Source organism: Macrobrachium rosenbergii, chromosome 5 (genome assembly GCF_040412425.1).
Source record: "Macrobrachium rosenbergii isolate ZJJX-2024 chromosome 5, ASM4041242v1, whole genome shotgun sequence".
Lineage (NCBI taxonomy): Eukaryota > Metazoa > Arthropoda > Malacostraca > Decapoda > Palaemonidae > Macrobrachium > Macrobrachium rosenbergii.
Genome location: NC_089745.1, coordinates 47,370,679 through 47,393,993, shown reverse-complemented (window position 1 = coordinate 47,393,993; position 23,315 = coordinate 47,370,679). Strand labels below are relative to the sequence as shown.

Here is a 23,315-nt window from a genome sequence, read left to right as displayed (position 1 = left end):
TCTCTCTCTCTCTCTCTCTCTCTCTCTCTCTCTCTCTCTCTCTCATTTTATAAGTTGTGTTAATGTGCTTTTGTGTTTTGTCAACCGGATTACGAAGAAGCTAATTTATGTTTCATTATCCCAGTGAAGAGAGGAACTCGCACGTCTGTCTATGATATTAAGTTTACAAGTACGAGAATTCCTCGTTTCCAACTTGCTAATGAAACCTATAGAATTAAGTTTAATCTGAAGACGAAACAATTTGTGCTATCCTTTCGTTTCGTCGTATCAGAATAAAACTTGGATGTTTCGTTCATTTCTCTGGGAGCGAAAGCAAGGATTCAAGTTTGTCACTAAGGTTAAAGTTCCTTGAATGATCTTTCTGGGAATCTCTTGTCTCATGCTCTTGTCTCACACCCACAAAATTTGTCCGTATATCCAGATGTCCAAGGTTCACACTCTGAAGCAACTATAATAAGATTCTTATATTGTCAGTATAGGAATACAAACCTATCTGCACCTACAACTGGAGTCTCTGACATACTTGTCTGGAAAACCCAAGTGTATACTAAGTTCGTTTGTCATGGAAACAAAGAATGTTGACCTTTTCTTTCGAAAACGAAGGTATATGCAAATCTGTTAACGAGACCAAGGTCTCTGACCAGGCTAGTTGTAATTTCAAGTGTGTAAGCCACCGTAAGTTATTTTACCAATCTATCTAGGAAAGGAAGACATGCTTATAGTTAAGTAGGACTAATTATAAGATTTATTGTGGTTTATTGTTCCTGTTGTTTTTACTAAAATCATCATATGTTCGTCATGTTTTCGTCTGTCATGTTCGCGTATCAAGGCTTAGGTCTCGTTTGTCAGTAAAACCAAGACGCTTTATGCATACCTTTAGAAATTCAGTCATTAGCTATCCGTCCATAAACCAAACTCCTGCAGAACAAAGTGCAAAAGAATTTAGTAGATTTTTTAGTCTGGGTTTAAAAAGTCGTGTTATCACACTTCCGGTGTCCTGTTGTTCTTTCCTGATGCAGTATTTGCTAGCAATATGTAGAGAATGAAAAGTGGATATGATGCTATGGTAAACTATAGGTTGAGCTGCCAAAGATTTGGCATCATTCAGTTGAATGAAGTTGTTGCACTTGTTGAGAATGAATGCCACTTTGTTTGTAAAGTCTTCGTTCTCCGGACTTCGTTTGTCATATCGATGACTAACGCATTCTAAAACTAACAGTCGTTGCATTATTGTGCTCATTGCAGAGATACTCGCTTCATCGGTAACGCCAGTGTTATAAATTCATCTCGTCCTTTCACTCTTGATTCCCGTTTGGGCTCACAAACGGATTTTCATTTGTCGATAAGAGGCATCCTACACATTGGTCCGTATTTAGCAAGCTGATGTCATTGGCATGCTCCTCTCCTATTTAACTTTAGCTCGAAACGAAACTGCCTAACTTTAGCCTTAAAAAAGGATGGCAGAATTAGGTAAAATGAAAAAAGATTGCCACTTGAATTAAATCTATTTTCGTCCTCTTTCCATTGAACGGCTAAGTAAAGACACTTCTTTTTTTCCGCGTTGTGAAAGGGAAATGAGAGTGTGGGTAGTTGAATCTATTATTGTTCAAGTTAAGCCTCATTGTATGCCTTCAGATGGCGAAACCTCTGTGGGTCAGACGTGGGTCTGCGCACGCAAGTACACCCTTGTTCCTTTTCGAGCTGAAGCACCGACTTGGTGTATTTTTACTGGCGTGTTCTTTTGTCCTTTTTGTGGGGAGGGGGCGGGAATGGGGTCGACCATTTTTCCGAAGTGAGTCACTGTGCGATACTTGTTTTAAATGTACCTTATTAGTGATTTCAATAAAACCTAGCTTTGTCCTTGTAGCATTACAATCTGTTTTGCTTGCTCGAGAACAGAAATGTAGATGTTTTTCAACCATACGCCGTTTCCCCCGTAGAGGGGGTGGCAATTTGTATCATCGTTTGCTTATGAATATAATTTGTTTATTCGCCATAAGCCTTGCTTTCCTCTAGAGAGGGTGAAGCCGGAAGAGTAGAACCTTCAGGTGTTCTGTGGATGTTGCTGTCCACATATAATTTTTTTTCTTATCGTTGCTGACGCTGGTTCCAAATCACAGCTGGGTTGACTGGTGGGCGGCAGGCGTGGATCGAACCACGGTTTGCGTGTATTATGTAATTTTTTTTAGTCTTCCCCTTAAGGTCGGATGATTTCTGGATGAACATATATATAAGTTATACAGTATATATATATATATATATATATATATATATATATATATATATATATATATATATATATATATATATATATATTATATATATATATATATTATATATACTGTATATATATAAAATGTGTATGTACCCTATGGAAGTGAACAATATCGAATAAAAATTGTGTTATATTGGTTCAGATTTTCAGTGAACAGTAATAATTGTATACCTGGACCTTTTTCTTTCGGCAATGATGGTGAACCTCCTCCCCTTTTTTCTGTGAAAGAGCAAGAAAACAGTTATGTTGTCAGAAGGATAATGTTTTAACTGTAATGAATACAGTAAAACCACGGATTGTGTTGATTGAATTTTGGCGTTCGCGGCACACACACACACACACACAGCACGACATTGAGATTGGACCATGATATGGTCTGAAGAAGGCTGAGAAAGACAAAAAGAAAAAGAATGGGGGCGAAAAACCCCAGTGCGACATCAGGAAATGTGGCGTCGTCAACTCCAGGTTAAGTAATTCTGTCACAAAAGAAATACTATGAAAAACTTCAGGGGGCCAATAAACTTCTTGCTGCCAGAATTTATTGTAAGCGCAAAAAGATGATTTTACCCTCTCCTTCAGAGTGTGATCTGTTATCAGAAAGGTCAGCCAGAGATCATTTCTGTCACATTTTCTAATTCATTTGATTAAGAACAACGTCAGATCGTACAGTTTTTCGTCTTCTTATCATCGAGTACTTGTGGACTGAAGCCGACAAAAGAAAAGACATTCTAAGGATAGGTAGGGGTGATTGAAGAGTCATTGTTTCATGGTACTTGCAGAAGAATGGAAGATTGAATGGTGAAGATATTTGTCAGTTCTGGAGGAACTGAAACGGAACACGAGTAGGTTCATCAATAAACTACCGCTAGTAGTAGAATGTCAGCAGGTTTGTCATCTTTGTTATCCTGTAGTTAATTTAGCGTTATATACGGTAACTGAAATGGTACACACTGATATAGTTACAACCCAGAGTACTGTACAACAGTAGCGCTGGAGTGTAATGATTTAGCTAGGCCATGGAAAGAAACAAACAAGAAATGTCATGTTTTTTCAGAGGCATTTGCAAAGTTAGAGAGAATAGATGCATCTATTGTCGCAGTTATCATCCCATCCCATAAACTACGTATTTTAAACTTCGGGTTTTGAAAAAGGAAGCAGTATCCCTTCAAAGAAACACGATACCTTTATTTCTTTTCTTTTTCTTTTATAAACCACCATAATTCTCTCTCTCTCCCTCTCTCTCTCTCTCTCTCTCTCTCTCTCTCTCTCTCTCTCTTTGTGTGAGTTACTGTAGACGTACCAGTATTGCATCACAGGTGTAGCCAAAGCCCAAATCAACCCGGGATTACCAACATCCCTTAACCCAGGAAAATATTGCTCTTTGAAAACGTAAGAAATCCACTTTAATCAGGTTCAGTTAGAGGATGGAGGCAAGAGGCTGTATTTCAGTTGAGTGGATGTGGGCCAGTTCTTTTTTTCTTTTTAGTCTTCCACCAGAAAACTCTCATAAATTTTGTTGCGAAGAGAACCCACATTATTGAAACGTTTTATCAGCAAGATTGATTATAGCAATTTTTTTCTATTTTTAAGGGAAGCTCTCAAACGAATGAAAAGTCCTATGGAGGAGCACAGGTATAATTTGATTCCCCAGCAGAGATTTATGGGTTATTTTGTTTGTTAGTTGTTTTCTTTAAGTGCGTATCAGGCGCTAGTGTCTTTTGATTTACTTTTTTTTTTGGTGAAGGAAAATGTTTATTTTATTTATTTGTATCTTTCGTATGTTGTTATATTCACATGAACACATTTGTACATATGGCTGGATGATTGCCTTGTGTTTATGTAGAATTCATTCCAACAAGAGCAAGCACACACTCGCATACACACTGATATTTATATGAATGTATATATATACCGTACGTATGTATGTATGTATGTATTCAGAGAGAGATGAGAGAGAGAGAGAGAGAGAGAGAGAGAGAGAGAGAGAGAGAGAGAGAGAGAGAGAGAGAGAGAGAGAGAGCTAAAATGTTCAAGTAGTAGATGATATACACTGCCTAACATTCTTCACTTATGAAGTCAATTTAGTTTTAGATATCAGTTTTTAATATTGAAATCAGATCGCGATATTCGCATTTTCAGAGAGAGAGAGAGAGAGTATCCAATACTAATCATGAAGTGCTGGAGTTCGTCTTTTTGAATAGCAGTTGATTGCTGCTGATTGCATAGTCATTAGGTTGGCAGTGCTGACCAGTGAATTGTATGATGGGATCAAACTGATCAGAGAGAGAGAGAGAGAGAGAGAGAGAGAGAGAGAGAGAGAGAGAGAGAGAGAGAAGGGGGTAGTATAAAGAGGAAAAAAAATATGGGTTGAAAAAAAAATAGTGGGAGAGAGGAGTGAGGAACAAATTGCTCATCTTGCAATACAAGCTGTCAGTCCATAACATATTGCTTCCCCTTACCCTAGGGGTGTTTATTTCTATAGGGGTGGGTGGGTTGGCTGTCCTTTGATACCGCTGTCCCCCTACAGACTGTTTCCATACTAGTTTTTTTTTTTAACGATAGCGGGGCGTAAGAGCACCGGTGGTGATGCCGAATAAATATTGTAAAATCTCGTTGTTTTTGATTTACGTTTTTGCGTTCTTTGGTGCAGTGTAATGTACATGTGTTGCGTGTATGATATTTCTAGAATACTAGGTTTCGGTGACCTTTGTTTTTGCAACGCCATTTTATCATAAATAATTCAGTTAACCCATTAAAAGTTACTCTGGCTTAGGGTTGTATGTAGATTTTAGCCATCTTCTAACCTGATAACAAATTCAGGTGCTGTTCTTAGAAAACTGGACCAAAATACAATTTTGCATTTGTTTGTTACGGCCGATGGAAGAATTAATTTTTGAATAAAGAAATACGTCAGGCAAGAATTTGAATCCTGCCCAATCCCCCTTTAGATAAATACTACCAAAGAAGCGCCTTTGCAACAGTGGATTTTACTTTTCGCAAATTCATTCAAGTTCGAACAGCATTGAACAGAGAGAGAGAGAGAGAGAGAGTTCACTTTGCATCTCACGCAACCATTTGGAGAGAAGCCTCATATATCATATAAGTGTGGGAGAAGGCATTTGACAACTGAAAAGACAATGGCCATGTCGATTGGTAAAGTCGTGTTTCATAAGCCCTTTGTTATGATATCATTTATCTTCCCTTTTTTGGTGTTCTTGTGCAGTATATTCCGTTTTCATTTATCAGTTCCTATTATATAATATATATATATATATATATATATATATATATATATATATATATATATATATATATATATATATATATATATATATATATATATATATATATATATATATATATATATATTCCACAGTGCTTCTTTTTCCCCTTAGTGGCGGTTGCTTTTGTAGTAACCCATCCGGCCCCCAGCAAGTCTTTTGAGAAGAGGTTGCTAACCCCATATTCTGTTCCACTCAGGTTGCTACCATCAAAGTTACCTATCTGCCAGATACATAATTCACTGCTTAGGCTAATACCGGCACAACGGGGTTTTAACGGAGTGTGCCCCCATCCGCCCGTTCTCTCCTGTAATGCTTTGACCATAAAAGTTAACTAGCTTCTCTTACAAGTGTGCGTAGTGGCATATGGAAGGTTTCATACGACTGGATACCGACCCTTGTTTTTGCAGTTAGAGTATGGACGTATCGTCCATTAATTGGGAAACGTTCGCAGCCAGAAGAATGAGTAAGCAAATACAAATACAGTTTGTATACTTTTTACTTTCTGTGCTTCTATTCCATAACTTCACTCCCATCTCGCCCCAATGATTTATCCTCCCCAGCTACCAGACCCCTCACACACACACACACACACACACACACACACACACACACACACACACACACACACACACACACACACACACACACACACACACACACAGCCAATTAGACACACACACCAGATAATTGAAATGGGATTGAGAAAAGCTTATGGACCCACGTTCATAAAAAACGGAGCACACTAAAAAAGGGGAAGAGTATATAAAATAAAAAAAAAAAGTATGGAGGGGGGTTTTGGTATTCGTTCCGATGTTCACTCAATGGAAGACATCCTCCGAGGGACAGTTGCAAGTGGGGGAACGAGGAGTTCACACACACACATACACACACACAGAGTGAGAGAGAGAGAGAGAGAGAGTGATTGCACGTTCACTTCTAAAGATATTAAAAAATATAAAGAAATGGAAAATAGAAAAAATGGAATATACCAAGGAAAATATGATGAAGATTTAGAGCAGATATTCGATACCATGGAATTTCCTTTTTTTTTTTTTTTATCACAACTTCCCAAGAGATTTTAGTCTTTTTTTTATGTCGGAAGTGTTACCTTGATTCTTGGAATGTAATTCATATTTTAAGATTTGATTACACAAGTGACCTCGATATTTAAATAATGAGTTCATAATTTTGGCAAATTACTGGTACGTCTCATATTTAAGAAGGTAACTAAGTCGGGTTGCGCTGGAATATAGACTCGATGGGAATATCGCGAAATCGAAATACGTCATGAATTAAAATAATAATTTAGCTCTGTTTAAAAAAAAGACGAAGATTTTTGAAAAAAAAAATATGGCTGCTTGAAGAGACAAAAGAGAATATCAAGTAACGCAAATTCATTGCGGAATTTTTGGGTGCCTTAATCAAACGATGGGTCTGTTTCATCCTAAAACTTCCTTTTTTCCCCTGAGAGCAAAGGAACGTTCATGCATATGCAAAAAATTTGTCTGTCTTTACTGATATGTAAATTGAAAGTATACAGTTTTTTTACATCAGTTGGGTAGAGTTAATTACATGCAGGGAATATTATGCATGTTACTTCCCAACTTTTAGTTATGTATTTGAGATTTAGTTTATAGTTTTATTAGAAAGTTATCTGAGCTTAAGAAATATATAAGTGACTATTGATGAGATGTCTATTTAGAAATTCCAGCATTACTCCATCTTTGTTGACCTTTTCTAAATGTTTGTGTTTATTGCAGTTTGAATTTTTATCGCTTCTCTTATTAGATATAAATACTTCTCGGTAAGTAATAAAAGAATATCCATGTTTTCTTCACTGTCTTGTCCTTATCAGTAAGTAATAATAGACATCCATGCTTTCTTATCTTTAATTCTTGGTTACCTTGTGCCTCTTGGAAATTTTGTTAGTCTTAGTTGGTCCTGGATTCGGTATATGTGTAAACCAACGCGGCAACGATTAAGTTCCTCGACACTGAATGATTTGCAGAAAATATTTCAGAAATTAAAGTTAAACCTTGCCTTTAGTAGGTCGGATGGCGAAAGATCTGTCTCTTATTCATGCAGGTCGACTGATCTAGTTAAATGGAAAAATTTATGAATCGTCATCCGAAGATACTATTTATCAAAATCCTTTTAGTTCCCCCCATCGTGTTCCGTTTTCTTTGCACGTCGGAATCTTGTATTCTTGTCTCCACCCGTGCATCCATCTATCATGATCAATTGCAGGTCATTAATTTTCTATACTGTTATCCTGTCGGCTTCTCCTCCATTCACATTCCCCCTTTTTACAGCTAGTTTCCTCTTCCTCTTGAGAACTTGTACGTTCCTTTTCCCCGTCCTGATCTATATATTGCTCTGAATTTTAGTTGCATTTCTTTGGTGTTTATATCATTTGGGGTCGTTAATTCAGGGTTGCATTGTTGTGAATAGCCGTCACACTGTACTCCGTCAGGCAGTTTGAACAGAAGTGAGAATTATTGTCTGCCACGTACTTTCTATCATTTTTCCGTAACTCACTCTCTCTCTCATACCCACACGCGCGCGCATACGCGCAAAGGCACAATATCACAACTCATATCACAGTGTTAATTATTCGATCAATGGCTAATAGGCACTTGATATCCTCCAGAAATCTTGACACATGTTTGACGCCATTGGTATTTTGCAGTATATTCTGTCTGCCGTAGCATCGGCAGTCTTGCATTCAAACTTAGTACCATTTTAGTATCAAACATCAAATCTGTCCTTTAAGTTTTGAATTTTGTCAATTCCAGGTTGAAGAATTGGCTTGTTGGAAGATTCACTGCACGTGCTTATTTGAGAGTTGATCAACATTCCTCCAAGAGCAGCGAGTAAACGGTGAAGCCGTCATAGGCTTTGAGATGGATCGAGCACAGGACGGACATAACGGAAAGGTTAGTCAGAAGTGATTTATGGTGGTATTACTCCATGATTCCAAAGTTTTGATGTTGGTGTAATAACTCAGTGGCATGGTTTTACATTTCGATACATACTGTTGCTAATTTGCTTTATTAATGGTGGCAGAGAGCTGTTAGATATACCATACAACACCGAGGAGGCACTTGAAGAAATGTAATCAAACGTAAAAGGATGGAATTACTGGGACTACGAACATATTGTACTAGACATACACATATTTGTATCTAGTACAGTATGTATTCTTGTAAGTTTATGCTAATATGAAAGAATTACTTCAAAATACTCTTTTGAGGTATTCCAAATGTCATGATGAGATAGTGATTCACCGCTGCTGTCATGTTAAGTAAGGCTTTGTTTGAATTTGGCTAAAAAACACAATTTTGTGTTATGCATTGCGGTTCGATTGTTGACCATATAGCAGACGCCTTCAGCGCATAACCCTTCGAACATCTTTTGGGACAGAGTATAGTGCTAGTAACTTCATCCGAACAAAACTTACTGAAGACCGAGGGATAGCAAAATTCTGGAGTCACCCGCTCCACACACACACACACACACGTATATACATATGTGTGTGTATACATATATATATTATATAAATATATACATACATATTATATATATGTGTGTTTGTTTGTGAAATATATATGTATGTGAGTAATATATATATATATATATATATATATATATATATATATATATATATATATATATATATATATATATATATATATATATATATATATATACTATATATATATATATATATGTATATATATATACATATATATACATATATATATATATATATATATATATATATATATATATATATATATATATATATATATATATATATATATATATATATATAAGTCTCTTCTTCAGAGTACCAGAATAACATTCCTTTTTTTGTTGTTATCTTCTACACATTGAAAACATGTTTTCCTCCCTGCATTTTATTTTTAGAACGTTTTGTACCGAGTCAGCAGCGATGCTGCGGCCGCAGATAAGGGATCAGGAGTCGTAGTTAGGAAACTGAATGGACTATTATCGTCATCATCCGGCTTTTAATTGGCCGTTGCTGTCTTCCAGCTAGTCTCTAATCCTCTTAGGACTGGAATCTCCTGAGAAATTCCTGGATTTCCTCTCTTTGCCATGTCGGTATATGTATCTTTGTTGGTTTATAAATATACTATCAATATATACTTCAACGAATAATTGGCGTCATTGATAAATGCATTATGTCAGTCAGTTGGTAGTGCCCTGGCCTTTCATTTGAGAGACCGGGGTTCGATCCCGATGTGAGTCACAAATTTAGCGCTGGTATATGTTTCAAGTATTTAATAATAATAATAATAATAATAATAATAATTATTATTATTATTATTATTATTATTATTATTATTATTATTATTATTATTGAGAAGGTGAACCCTGTTCATATGGAACAACCCGACAGGAGCCATTGACTTGGAATTCAAGCTTCCAAAGAATTCTGTGTTCATTAGGAAGTAAGAGAAGGTAAAGGGAAAGACAGAAGGATAGTATTTGCGTTCATCGTTTATCCATTCGTATGTTTGCTTTCCAAGCCTGTCTGTGTATATATACATAATGCATGAACACCTGCTTATTTACATGCATCTATGTATGCACAGACCTACAACTTTTTTTTCTCTCTTTTTTCAGGGGAAGTGAAGGGAAATTTTGTCTTTTCCCAACCCCTTACTCCTTTGTTTTCGTATTTTCCTCTTCGTCGCAGGCTGTCACGTTGTTCTCGAAACCTGAAACCTTTAGCCCTCTTATATTCCTCGCGTAATTTTCCAGCGAGTTTCTTTCATACGCCATTTTGGCGAAGAAAAATAAAAAGGCTGACATTGATCTCTTCTTTTTTTATAATGCACAATGCTGGGCATATTGATTATGAATTCTCTCTCTCTCTCTCTCTCTCTCTCTCTCTCTCTCTCTCTCTCTCTCTCTCTCTCTCTCTCTCTCTCTCTCTCTCGGTTTAGCTGTAGCACGGTCGCTTTAATAACAAAGAGGAACTGGGTTCGAATCGCGTTTTGGTAAAACGTATGCTATTGTTTACCGAATAGTAGTCGACTGTAGTGAGTTGGAGCGTGGGATGGAGATAGGCTATGGGTGAGTTGGAACAGCATATATAAAATTGGAGAGCCCTCAAAAGAAATATATATATATATATATATATATATATATATATATATATATATATATATATATATTCATGTGTGAATATATATGCATATATATACATACATATACATATACATATATATATATATATATATATATATATATATATATATATATATATATATATATATATATATATATATATATATATATATATATATAAATTAGTTTATTTCCCCAGTCGATCCTAAATCAGATTCTAATACCGTTCCTGTTAAAGTTTGACAAATCTTTCAGTAATAACCGTGACAAGACACACTAACGGGCGTACACAGACAAAACTATGCCCAGACTTCGTCGGTAGGGAACTAGTAAGTTAACTTTACCTAGTCCTTGCGTGGTATTGTCTAGTCTGTGAACTTCAAGGCCCTTCAAGAACATTAAGCCCAAAATTCAAGCTGTTACAAATTATTTGTAACACTTCGGCTAGACCAGTGATTCATTTCTAGACTTCGTTCGGGCTGTCCCTAAACGGCTGTTCTGAAATAAGAGGTGAATTCGGTAAAAATGTTTGAAAGATAAAGATTAAGTTGAGCTATTAGAGGGCACACTTACAAGTAAAAGCAGAAAACAAAGCCAGATGTAACAAAATATTAAGGCTTGGAACATTTACAGTTATGAGAAAACATTGCTTTGTTACACGATCAGTGCATAACACTTAAAAACTGACATGCCATTAGAGACGTGTTTAATATATTCCCATTGGCGAACATAGGTAGTTAAAAAAAAAAAAAAAATAAGAAACTTACAATGTTTGAAGTGCAGATTTATACGTTCATATTGGTGCATTGTTTTAAGGAAGGTAATTTGCAACCTTGATGCAGAAGAACTTGAGTAACGAACTTCTTTATGTACTAATTCCCAAAATCAAGGGAAGATCCATCAAGAGGTGAAACAGGAAAAACCCTTTAAGGTGTCTGCTTCCTTATCATACTAACTTCATCTCTTCTTACAGAGCTCTCTCTCTCTCTCTCTCTCTCTCTCTCTCTCTCTCTCTCTCTCTCTCTCTCTCTCTCTCTCTCTCTCTCTCTCTCTCTCTCATGGTGAGACGTAATGGGATGTTCTCTTGAGTTTCTTAATAATCTCGAGGTCGTTGAGACCTTTCTCAGATAATCCGTTCTATGTAAACTGTTAGCCTTTTCATCATTCTTAGAATATGCAATGAAGGCCAAGTTTTTTTCAGAATTCTTTCTCGTTTGAGTTCGTTTACTTGGATAAACCACTTAGTAATTTACAGCGTTAATGTCTCATTTACATAACCCTTCTTTCAGAGTTGCTATAGTCGGTTACTGACTGTCTGAGAGGGCTTTCTTGGAAACGAAAAAAAAAAATTTATTAATGAAGTAGATTCTGTTGTTTTGAAAAGACACTTTTATCCATTAAATTGGGGTGAAAGTAATCTGACTGACTTAGGGCAATTGCAGCAGCATTAACATTCTGTTTTCTGTTCGGTAATTTTGTGTCAGAAGCTTTAACTTTTTTGTTTGTTTTATTTTTATCTACAGCACTTCACAAGCTTTATCACAGAGAGGACAGTTTTTAGTAGTTTCCCAAATTAAAATAACTCTGTTCCTGTGTGCTTGTGTGTAGCCTACTTCTCTCTGAAATACACTGCAAGTTGCTTGCTGTAATGAATTTCAGGTTAATGTAATTATATACTCTTGGGATTACAAGTTTGAAGATTACTATAATAGATTCTCTCTCTCTCTCTCTCTCTCTCTCTCTCTCTCTCTCTCTCTCTCTCTCTCTCTCTCTCTCTCTCTCTCTGACCATTTCCTCTATTCGAAAATACTGAAAGGGAAGTAGAAACAGGTCATCTTCCAACATTATAATTATTCGTTTATGGTTTAAAAACCTTTCTCGAGTACTGCTGGAGTGTACTACAAAAACAAGTTGCTTACTTCATATGCCTTTGTATTTCTTTGTCCTGAGAGTACCCTTTATCATGGTTTCAAGTCCAGAGTAAATGTGCACGCTGTACTTCCACTAATTACCATCCTTGGTCCTAATACTGTTGGAGGAGAGGCCGAAGTCACATCATAAACAAAAGTAATCACACCCTTCTGTCGACTTGAAATGATGAACTCGGTGTTGGCGTGATCAGCATACCGTTAATACTCACAGTTTCAGACCTTTACTATACGGGTTCTTGTATAAAAAAAAACATGTTTATTCTCATGATAAACGGTACAGGATGGTAGGGACATTCTGTCGTTCTCTGGTATTCTTTAAACTTTTATGCCAGATATTGTCTGCTACAAGATAGCTTTCCCCAGATGTACTTTTTTTAACTACGGTGTAGTTGCGCCTCTTTAAATTTGTGATGCTGACTGAATTTCTCCCTTTCAGTCTCTCATATATTTTGCTAGTACTTGTCTCAGCCGGAGCCACTAATAGTAAGAAAAACAGAGTGAACAATAATCATAGACATTCAAGAGGGTTAGAGAAGCGCGCTGTACTCCTCTTCATTAGTCCCACTCCATTGTTTACCGCTCCCTCACAAATCTCGCTGTGTCATACTCCTCGGGTTTCGTTATTATCTCTGCCGATCGTAGTCTACAGTTTATCTCGTAATGTCTCTCTCTCTCTCTCTCTCTCTCTCTCTCTCTCTCTCTCTCTCTCACACACACACACACACACAGTCCGGGGACGTGTGCCTATCCCAACATGGAAGAGGTTGTGCGTGGAAGAGAAGAGGGAACGTGCTCACTGGCTTTTATTTGTATTCGATTCGCTGTTTTCCAGGCGAGGGGTTCCTGGTCTTATTATTGTTCATTGGTCTTAGAAACCTCGAAGCATAAAGAAGTCGGGACACAACCTTTCGGACGCGTTTAGTTATTAAATGCTCGGAGATGGGTTACGATCCTAGATAACTCTCGAGGAGACCCAAGAAGTATGTGATGCGATAAGAACCAAACCTTTAAGAAGGTAATGAATGTTTTAAAGTCTGGGGTCATCACCAAGTGTCCTTATTAATATAAATAGAATAGGCATTGATTTAGCTGTTGACTATTATTAACCGAGTGGGTTTTTCAGGGGAGAGGAGACATTCACTGAAGGCATTAATGTTAGGGGTTATATTGATTTATACTGTATATGACTACAACCCGTTATAGTTTGTGCCTCGCTGTCGCTGAACGTGTTAGCATTGTTGTCTGAGATTACACACACACACACTATATATATATGTATATATGTGTGTGTGTGTATTTAAATTATGAAATTATATGTGCACATAAGAAAACTGCTAAAACTGCTATCCATTGTTACTACTCGGCCCGAACGAATGAGGTATTTAGGCTTAAATAAAACGTGTTGCAGCTCTCAATAAGTTTCTCTTTTAAGACACATTTACAGGCGAACCCAACACGACGAACAATGACGAAGACACGGCAGTTCCAGTTAACGTCAACAAAAGTACTAAGTATTCCAGTACAAAAGAGTAATGAAAATCAGGAACATAGGCGAACGAGGATTGATTAACAATAAAAGGGCCCCGATTCGCTAATTCCCATTTCCTTTTATTCCCACGATTTTTTTTTCTTTTTTTTTGTAGCGGAATAGTTTGTATTGGTATTGATGTAAGCTGAAATTAACTTGCTGTCATGTTCATGTGGTGTGTTTGTCTGGAGGTGTGTCTTAAAAGAGAAACATTACGATTTTGTATTATTTTGTATTTTAAATCTCTCTCTCTCTCTCTCTCTCTCTCTCTCTCTCTCTCTCTCTCTCTCTCTCTCTCTCTCTCTCTCTCTCTCTCTCTCTCTCTCGAACGTCTGTAGACTTCTCTGAAAAGGCGATAAAGAAGGAAATTCGTTCTTTAGACGGAATACAACGGCCTTGAAATGGCAACATAAAGTGCCATCTAGATTTACTGCATAAAAACACGGAGTCTCCCTTTCTTCATGAAGTCGAGACGATCCTTCGAATGGGCGTCCTAGAGCGTCGTTCGAAGGGCAAACTGCTGAAAAATGCCGTTCGTCAGGCATCCAAGTGTCCTACGGATGGCACTGCAGAAGGTGCGACGAGGATGTCTGTTCCTCGTAAAGTCCTGATGGATGGAGATGGAGGAGGACTTATTGCCTTTCTTTTCACGTAGGTGGAAAAGGAACCTTGTAAGGCCTGGTTTCGGGGATAGAACCCCTTTCTCGTCAGTGCCTGTGGATGGAATGGGAATTGATGTACGATGAAGAAGGCAATCATTCAAAGAGAAAAAAATATTATCAGCCTTGAAAAAATGGTTATGTAATTGGAAAGAAGTTAAATAATTAGGTGAAAGATGGCCTGACTGAAATTCCAAATGAAGAAAAAGTAATTGTAAGTCACAATAGGATATATGCGGGTACTAGAATAGGTGAGTGATCTTCGGAGTTTTTCTGAACAAAAACAGTTGGGTGCACCAGTCCCTGCCTTTTTCGAGCTCTTCATTTTCTTACTCCCATCTTTCCTCATTAGCCTTTCCCTTCTCTCCCATCTATCCATTATCTATACTTTCCAAGTTCGGAGGAGTTCGAAAGCGCGGGTGTGAGGGGAAAAGAGAGAAAGGATGAGGAAAAAATTGTACAAAAACGGGAATGTCAGCATTATAGACTGCATCGCGTTACGGAAGGAAAAACAGCTCCGAAAGTTAGGTAACACCAGGAGGCCCGGGGCACAAATAGCAGGTGCATTTGTTAATTTAGGAACGTGTAGAGATGGTAGGTATAAAGGGATTTTTAACCACTTGAAAGTTCTTTTGCGGTTTATTGAAGAAGTAATGATCTATTTCTGCCTAAGTTCAATTGCGTTTGAGATGCAGACATTCCATGGTACTAAGTTGATAGATGCATTCAGGTAAGTATTACTGTGCAGTATTTATGCGTAGGCGAAGTGTGAAAGTATTCGTTCTGATGAATATATATAGAGCATGACAAGATATTTTTGCGGTTAGCAATCAGTGCAGGTAAACATTTTGCATATGTACAGTATATGTGTGTGTGTTTGCTGGGATATATATAAATGGTAGATAATCAGCTCGTTTGTTTAAAGAACTTGGTATCAAGGAAAAAGTAATGTGCAGTAATTTGATATTAGTATAGGCATCTAGAGTGCCATGCCATTGAGAGAGAGAGAGAGAGAGAAATAAGAGGCGTTAATTTTATTACATGGTGTATTCTCAGTACCACATATAAGTTTGCTTATATGTGCCATCTGCATGCACTCTTTATAACAGCCCTTAATTCTTAACGTTTCGACATTCGTTTAGTGTCATTCTCAAGAATGACTCCTGACTAGTGTTGAAACTTCGCTGGAAGTGTGTTGTATTCATTTGTAAGCAGCAATATTATTTATTTCGTTGCAGTTTTAATACGTATTTGAGGATAAGCTATGGAAATGTATGTAAATAACTTGCGTATAGCTGTTCAGTACACTTGAAGCTTGCACAGACCAACAAAAATGTGAAATTGGATACTGTAGGAGTGGATGCCTCTTCTGCAAATTAGAACGAGATGTACGACATATTCTACAGTATACTAAATTTGCATAGAGAATATCATCAGTGTGCAGTATGTATTTAAATGTGTGTATTAAAGAACGGTGACATCAAAGAAACGATAGAAGCGCAAGGAAGGACATCCGTATGACCCTACCAAGAACACCGAGAAACTCTCCCACATTTATAGCAGGGTGTGGTTGCTGGCGTCGGCTGGCCTTTGATGACGTATATTTAGACGTCAGGTTTTACGACGTCGATAATAAGTGTCGATTAACCCTTGGATGAAAAAACCAAGTCAATAGATTTATTCCATTCATCTCGGAAGAAGGAAACCAACCCACAAAACCACGAGCTGGAGGTTTGGGAAGCCACATCAAGACCTCAGGGAATTAGGAGAATCAACTCACGTTTTGTCAGGTTATTTATGTCGGTTTTTTTTTTTTTTTTTATTCGTCGTTCAGTTGTTACTGCGATTCGATAGCGGCTCGTTTTGTACTCCGTTTAATGTGGTTTTATTATACCCGCGTAATATTTTGTTAACTAGTTTGTTTTCGTTTTAAGTGTGTTATCCATTTCCTTGAATTATTTTCGTATAGGATTTTATTTTTTCGATGATAAGCGAATTATGTTATGTCATTTTCTTAAATGAATCATGACGATAAACGAGGTTTGTTATTTGATTTCCATAAATGAGCTATATAACATAGTATGTATGTATGAGAGAGAGAGAGAGAGAGAGAGAGAGAGAGAGAGAGAGAGAGAGAGAGAACGTTAATGATATTTTAAGAAAGGAGTGAAAAGGAGAGTAGAAAGCAGCGAGATGTTTTAAAAAAAAAGCTGGGGGACGAGGTTGGGGAGAAGAGTGAATTACAGAAGGCATTCAGCTGTCATGAAAGAAGGGGAGAAAAATGGCAGAGAAAGCGATAGGAGCCAATAAGCAACAGTGAAGTGGAGGGAGACTGTGAAAGGTGATATGAGATAAAAACCGAAAAAAACTTGTGACAGGAGGAGGACAAGCAAAGAAAGAGCGATAGAATACTAGGTAAAGAAGTGAAAATAACATTGTGTTATTGTAAACAGCAGAAAAAATGTAGAGCCACAAAATTATTTATAAAAAAAAAAAATTAAACTTCAGCAGTAAGTTATCGAATCAGGGCTGTGAGAGAGAGAGAGAGAGAGAGAGAGAGAGAGAGAGAGAGAGAGAGAGAGATCCTCTTACAACTCTCACGCCGGATGTTCAATAATGTAGGATTAAGTAAGTCTAATATTTCATCTGCTTTTGTGGGGAATGACGGGTGGCAAATGCCCTGCCTTCTAGCGGCCCCCCCCCTTCCGAGTCCTTCCTCCCCATTCAGTCCCACCCCAACACCTGATAGGAATGGGAAGGGGGGACAGGGAGAATTGCCGAGATTGGGAGATGACCTCCCTTCCCCATCATATAAATCGCCCTCCTGTATGGATGAAATATATGGGAATATGGAAACAAACAGGATCAGGAGAGGGAAAACGAAGTTAATGTAAAGGAACGAATAATTTAGTTGAATTTTAATCGTAAACAATAAAGGAAATGTGACTCCCATAGGGAAGAAAAGGAACGTCGCAGTCGGAGTAGCCTCGGCGATTTAAAGCCCAGATGTACTGTAGTAGTTGCTGGAGATCAGAAATGCGTTTAGTGAATGAGAAAGGGTAATAAGTGACGCTTTTAAATGCGTTCTTTAGAATCTTAGGCTAGATAAATAGCGTAAACACTCCCAGTGAGTGACGGATCAACTAGCTACATGTAACAGGATTAAAATGTGAAACATGGAACTATAGGGGGGCCTCTCGGTTAATCCCATTTTTAAATTAAGTCAAGAGTTATCTAAACCTTGCATTGAATATATTTCGTATGCTTCCGAATGTTGCTTTATAAAGACATGAGATTGACTCAGAATTCCAAGTATATTAAACTAATAAAAGTGAAACAATTAGTCATCCATCAATCGAACTGAAAGGCAGTGAAAAGTAAAAATGTATTATACCTTATACTTTATTTATTGTAAATGTTAATTTTACCATACCATAAAGCTGACAATTCTAATTCTCAGATGGGTCGCCTAAAGTAAAAGTGTATTATACCTTATACTTTATTTATTGTAAATATTAATTAAAATTCTCAGATGGGTCGCCTAAAGGGTTTTGTAAAATGAAGAAGATTGTTATATCTTATCAGGTAACTTACAGTTTAACAATTAGGTCTACTGATAATGTTTAAGAATATGACAAAATTTCTTTTACTTGTTGTTCGCTGTTGATTGAAACTAGACCATTCACACAAAATACGTTTTGTTGTTGTGCTGCACTGCATTTTCTACGAATAGAAACTGGTTCGTGGGGGGTGGCCATTAAATAACCATATGCTGAGTGAGTTTACCCACTATAAAGACGGGATCATATTACCATTTTGTTATTCAACAAACCCTGCTACTTATTAGCTATGAAGCAATTCAACGATGCCACAATCATTTATATCTGATCTAGTCATAACTACTTCAGACTTGCATTTCGTTTTCTTCAGTGCCTACATGATGAGTATCCAGTATAGTTCACTGTTTATACCAGCTAAGTGTAATTGTTTCGGAGGCTTCTTTGATCTGCTACAAAGTAAATTTTTGTAGACTAATTATAAAGTTTGTATGGCACCTTTAGAATTGCTAAAAATTGAAAACCTGTAAAGATTTTTAATTTTTAAGAACAGCAAATGAGATTTCACGCTTCTGATGTGAAAACTGAGGCCGCATCATGTAATGAGAAGTGAGTTTCCTCTACCAGGAGATATTACAGTAAATCACACAACAGTGTGAGATTTGGACGCGTATCAGTTGGGCGCAAGTTCTCTTGCTGGAGTGATGGTTATGCTTAGATTTAAAGTATTAATGAGTTGATTGCTTTAATGGGAAGTGATGTTGAATGATTATTTTATAAAAACATCCCCCCATAAGTAAATAATTTTTTTGTAAGTCACTAGCTTGCATCTTTATGGCACTACTGTAGAGTATGATTATGAGGATACGTTGAATCACACTTTCAAAGTGTAGATTTTCTTGGAAAAAACTTGAAAGCTCGTGTGTATGTTAAGTCCTTCATTATGAACTGAAACAACATTTTTTAAAGTCAGAGTTTGTAGCAGATGGATATATGAGACTACCCATAATCCGTTATCGGTCGAGCTATTCCCTAATATAATAACGTTAGTGTTGACCATTCAGCCCCCTTTATGTAAAATTATTTTTTTATTAGGTTCCAAGAATTTTAACTTTTGCTTGTTACTCTCGTATTAGGAGCTTTCCTGTTGTGATGTGTGTAAAAAATTAGACCTTGGAAATAATACAGTTGGGTTTGACAGTTTGCATTTGGGCATAAGGGATTCTCTCATATCTCAATCAGTTCTGTAGTGTCTTTCGTCTGATATCTTAATAAAACATATCAACTTTTGTTTTTTCTACAAGGAAATGGAGTCCTACTAATGAAGCCTAGGTACTGATTTTTATTGTAGATGAGTTGATGATAATTTCAGCATCTTGTAAATTTGAATTTAATTCCAGGGTTTTATTTATTGACAGGTAATGGCATTTATTGCTCATTTGAAGTGTTCTGCGTAGAAAGTATCTTTGAGGAACTCCATCTTCTAATTTAACTGTATCAGAATATATATCGCGTATTCATATTCGGAATGTTATTTCCGGAAGGAAATTTAAAATAAATTTATGGGGCCTCTATATGATGGTTGTACATTGATTTTCAGTTCGAGTATCTGCATGTAGCATCAGAGGCTTCTTTTATAGGATCAAAGAAGATAAGCACTGTTATCCATATACAGTCAGAGCCTCTTTGGATATGATTTTCGTGAGGCAGAGTGAATGTAGGGTGAACCTGTAATGTGCAGATCCAAATTGGACTGGAGTGAGGTACACCCAGCAAGTCTTGCATTTCCCCGTTACCGTACTTAAACAGCTCTTTGTTGAGACAGGTTTGTAATTGTGAACATGGTTGTGTCTTCATTGGGTTTAATTATGATCATAATTTTCACATTTTGTCATACCTAGGAAATAGGTTATTTTGCCAAAGATAATTATATTACTGAAACTTATTGGCTTCAGTTAGTGGTTCTAGCTAAATAATTTCAAACGGAATGTTATCTGTCAAAGGGACTGATTCATTGCACTGGGATATTTTAGAATATAGCTTCCGTCGTTGCAAAGATCAGTGTAAAAGCTCTGCTTCTTTTTTTAATATTGAGGCGGTAATGTGCGCGTAAATGACTGTCCCGCTAATGGTTGCAAAATATTTTCATGATATGTCAGTTATTTCTGTCACTGTTCTTTCTGGCAAACCATGTGTTGCGAAGATTGACGTGAGTGATCTTATAGTTAAAAGTGATGATGTTGTTTGCATTGGTATAACTTCTGGCCACTTACTGTGTGCATCTACTAAGATCAGATATGAGTATCCCAAAAATGGATCTGCAAAATCTATGTGTACACATTGCCATGGATACCTAGATAATTCCCTTGGGTGCATTCTTGTTGGTTTTAGATTATTTTGTTGCAATGTACAATTCATACACTTCTTAACCAAATTTTCAATGTCCCTATCAACACCTGTCCACCAAACGTAAGTTCTAGCAATTTACATAGATCTGACTATATCTTTGTGGTCTGCGTGCATTTCTGATAGAACTTGATTTCTTAGTGCATTTGGAATCACTAGTCTTAATCCTCTCAAAATACAATCTTGTGTGACACTCAATTTATACCAAATGTCTTTGTGTGGTTTACAATTTTCATCACCTGCACAGATATCTCTGCCTGTAAGGAAAGTCTCTACTACTTTTAAAGTACTGGGTCTTTCGAAGTTCCTCATAGGACTGGTGGGTACCGTTTTCAGCTAGCACTCTGCTGGCCCCGCGTTCGATTCTCCGACCAGCCAATGAAAAATTAGAGGAATTTATTTCTGGTGATCGGATTCCACAATAAGCTGTAGGTCCCGTTGCTAGGTAACCAATTGGTTCTTAACCACATAAGGTCAGCCCTAGGAGAGCTGTTAATCAGCTCAGTGGTCTAGTTAAACTAAGGAATACTTAACTTTTGTACCTTGTGCTATTTCCCTGGCTGTAATAGGTAAGCTATATGCAGAAATTAAAAGAATACTACTATAATGTTCTTCTGGCGCTGTGTGTACAGGCAATCTCGACAATGCATCTGCATTACCCATCTTTGATGTTGGCCTATACTCTGTGTTATAATCATATGCAGCTAATGCAATTGCCCAACGTTGTAGTCTTGCTTCTGGAGCTAAAATCACCAACAATGGTTTGTGGTCTGTAACTAGTGTGAACTTTTTCCTACCATAAAGATACATATAGAACTTCTTAACTCCATACACTAGTGCTAATGCTTCCTTTTCAATTTGTGAGTACGTAGTTTCTCTCTGCCATGTTTAATACTCTTGAGGCAAAAGCAATAGGTTTTCCTGTACCATCTGGCATTACATGTGCTAATGCTGCACTTAAACCTATGTTTGAAGCGTCACAAACCAACTTTACTGGTAAATCCATTTGTTAATGTACTAGGACCGTGGGTGAGGTCACTTCTGCTTTGATTCTTTCAAAGAATTTTTTACATTCCTTTGTCCAATTCCATTTAACATCCTTGTTCAGCAAATTATATAATGGGTGTGCAATTGTTGCTAAGTTCTGAATGAAATTTCCATAAAATGTTACCAAACCTAAAAATGATTGCAGTTTCTTGACATGTTCTGGTACCTTTGCTGACTGTACTGTATTTACTTTATCTTTTGTCTTGTGAATGCCTTTACCATTTATGATAAAGTCTAAAATACATTTACTCTTGTTAACTTTGATATTATGTTCCTTCAGTTTCAGTAGAACTGCACGTAATCTATGCTCTTTCTTGTTTTTACCAGCTACTAATATGTCATCAATAAATATGAATACTCCAGAAATACCTGCAAATGTTTTGTCCATTGTTTGCTGCCATATTGCTGGACTGCTAGCAACTCCATATGGAAGTCTTTTTGTGTGTTAACAGTACAAAATTTCTGCGAATTTTCATCTATGGAGATCTGTTGAAATGCTTGTCCTAGATCTATCTTTGAAAATGCAATGCAACCTGACAAAGTTGCGAACATGTCTTTAGGATTTGGCAGTGGATGTTAAGCTACTTGCAGTTGTGGATTTAGTGTTACCTTCAAATCTTCATATAACCTAACTCGACCGTTGCCCTTAACAATCGTTACTAATGGTGTAGTCCAATCTGAATAATCTGCCTTTTGCTGTGAACGTTCGTTTTCTAACCTTCTAAGTTTTCATTGCGTATGGAACTAGTCCTGGAGCAAAAATCTAGGAGTAGCAGTCTCCTTTAAAACTATGACTGCCTTGTGCTTTATTTACTGTACCTACTCTGTCTTCAAGACTTCTGTGTAATCTGTGTAGGCCCAATAAGGTTTGATCTTTACCTTGGACTACTGTCAATGGTAAACTGCCTATTTCTTGATCATTGTACTGTACTTCCACCAGCTCAAAACACACCTATAGTACTCCCTAACAGACTGAGTAGAGGAAAACCTCCTGAAAGATTAGATTTGTAAGTGTTTAGAAACAGTCGTGTTTCTTAGCCACAAGTAAAGCGGGAGAAGACTGTCATGTTTGTCTTAACGTAAGTGCAAGACGTTATATAACACGGCATGCAAGATGTTTATGTAACGTCGTCAGTAGACGTGTTCAGTTCAATGCTGTTGCATGATGTTGCATCATGTTTAAGTGCACAGCGTAAGTATAATCAATTATTATTATGTGTGATATCGAATCCGATACACAGGTTTCGATCCTGTAGTTCTACCTCATAATAGGAGGATATGATTCCTTATTCCTCCGATGTTTGTATGTTTTGTTTTCTATCATTGTATAAGCTTTTATACTTTGTATACACCCTCTGTCTCTGTAAGATATCTGAGCATTTGTCTGCTGAGTTTGTTGTAACATCCCCATTTTGGGTGTTATATGTTATGTAAAGGCGTCAAGCGCCTCTTCATTTCTGCATTAATTGCG

General features: G+C 37.0%; 1 long non-coding RNA gene across 2 annotated transcripts in view; it reads left to right on the top strand.

The window, feature by feature from the left end:
- The window catches only part of LOC136838762 (uncharacterized), a 292,827-nt gene that overhangs the window by 259,554 nt on the left and 9,958 nt on the right, over positions 1 to 23,315 (top strand). For both annotated transcript variants that reach the window (XR_010853105.1, XR_010853106.1), the window contains exon 4: positions 8,355 to 8,495. This is a non-coding gene — a long non-coding RNA (uncharacterized lncRNA). The remainder of the gene's footprint in view (positions 1 to 8,354; positions 8,496 to 23,315) is intronic.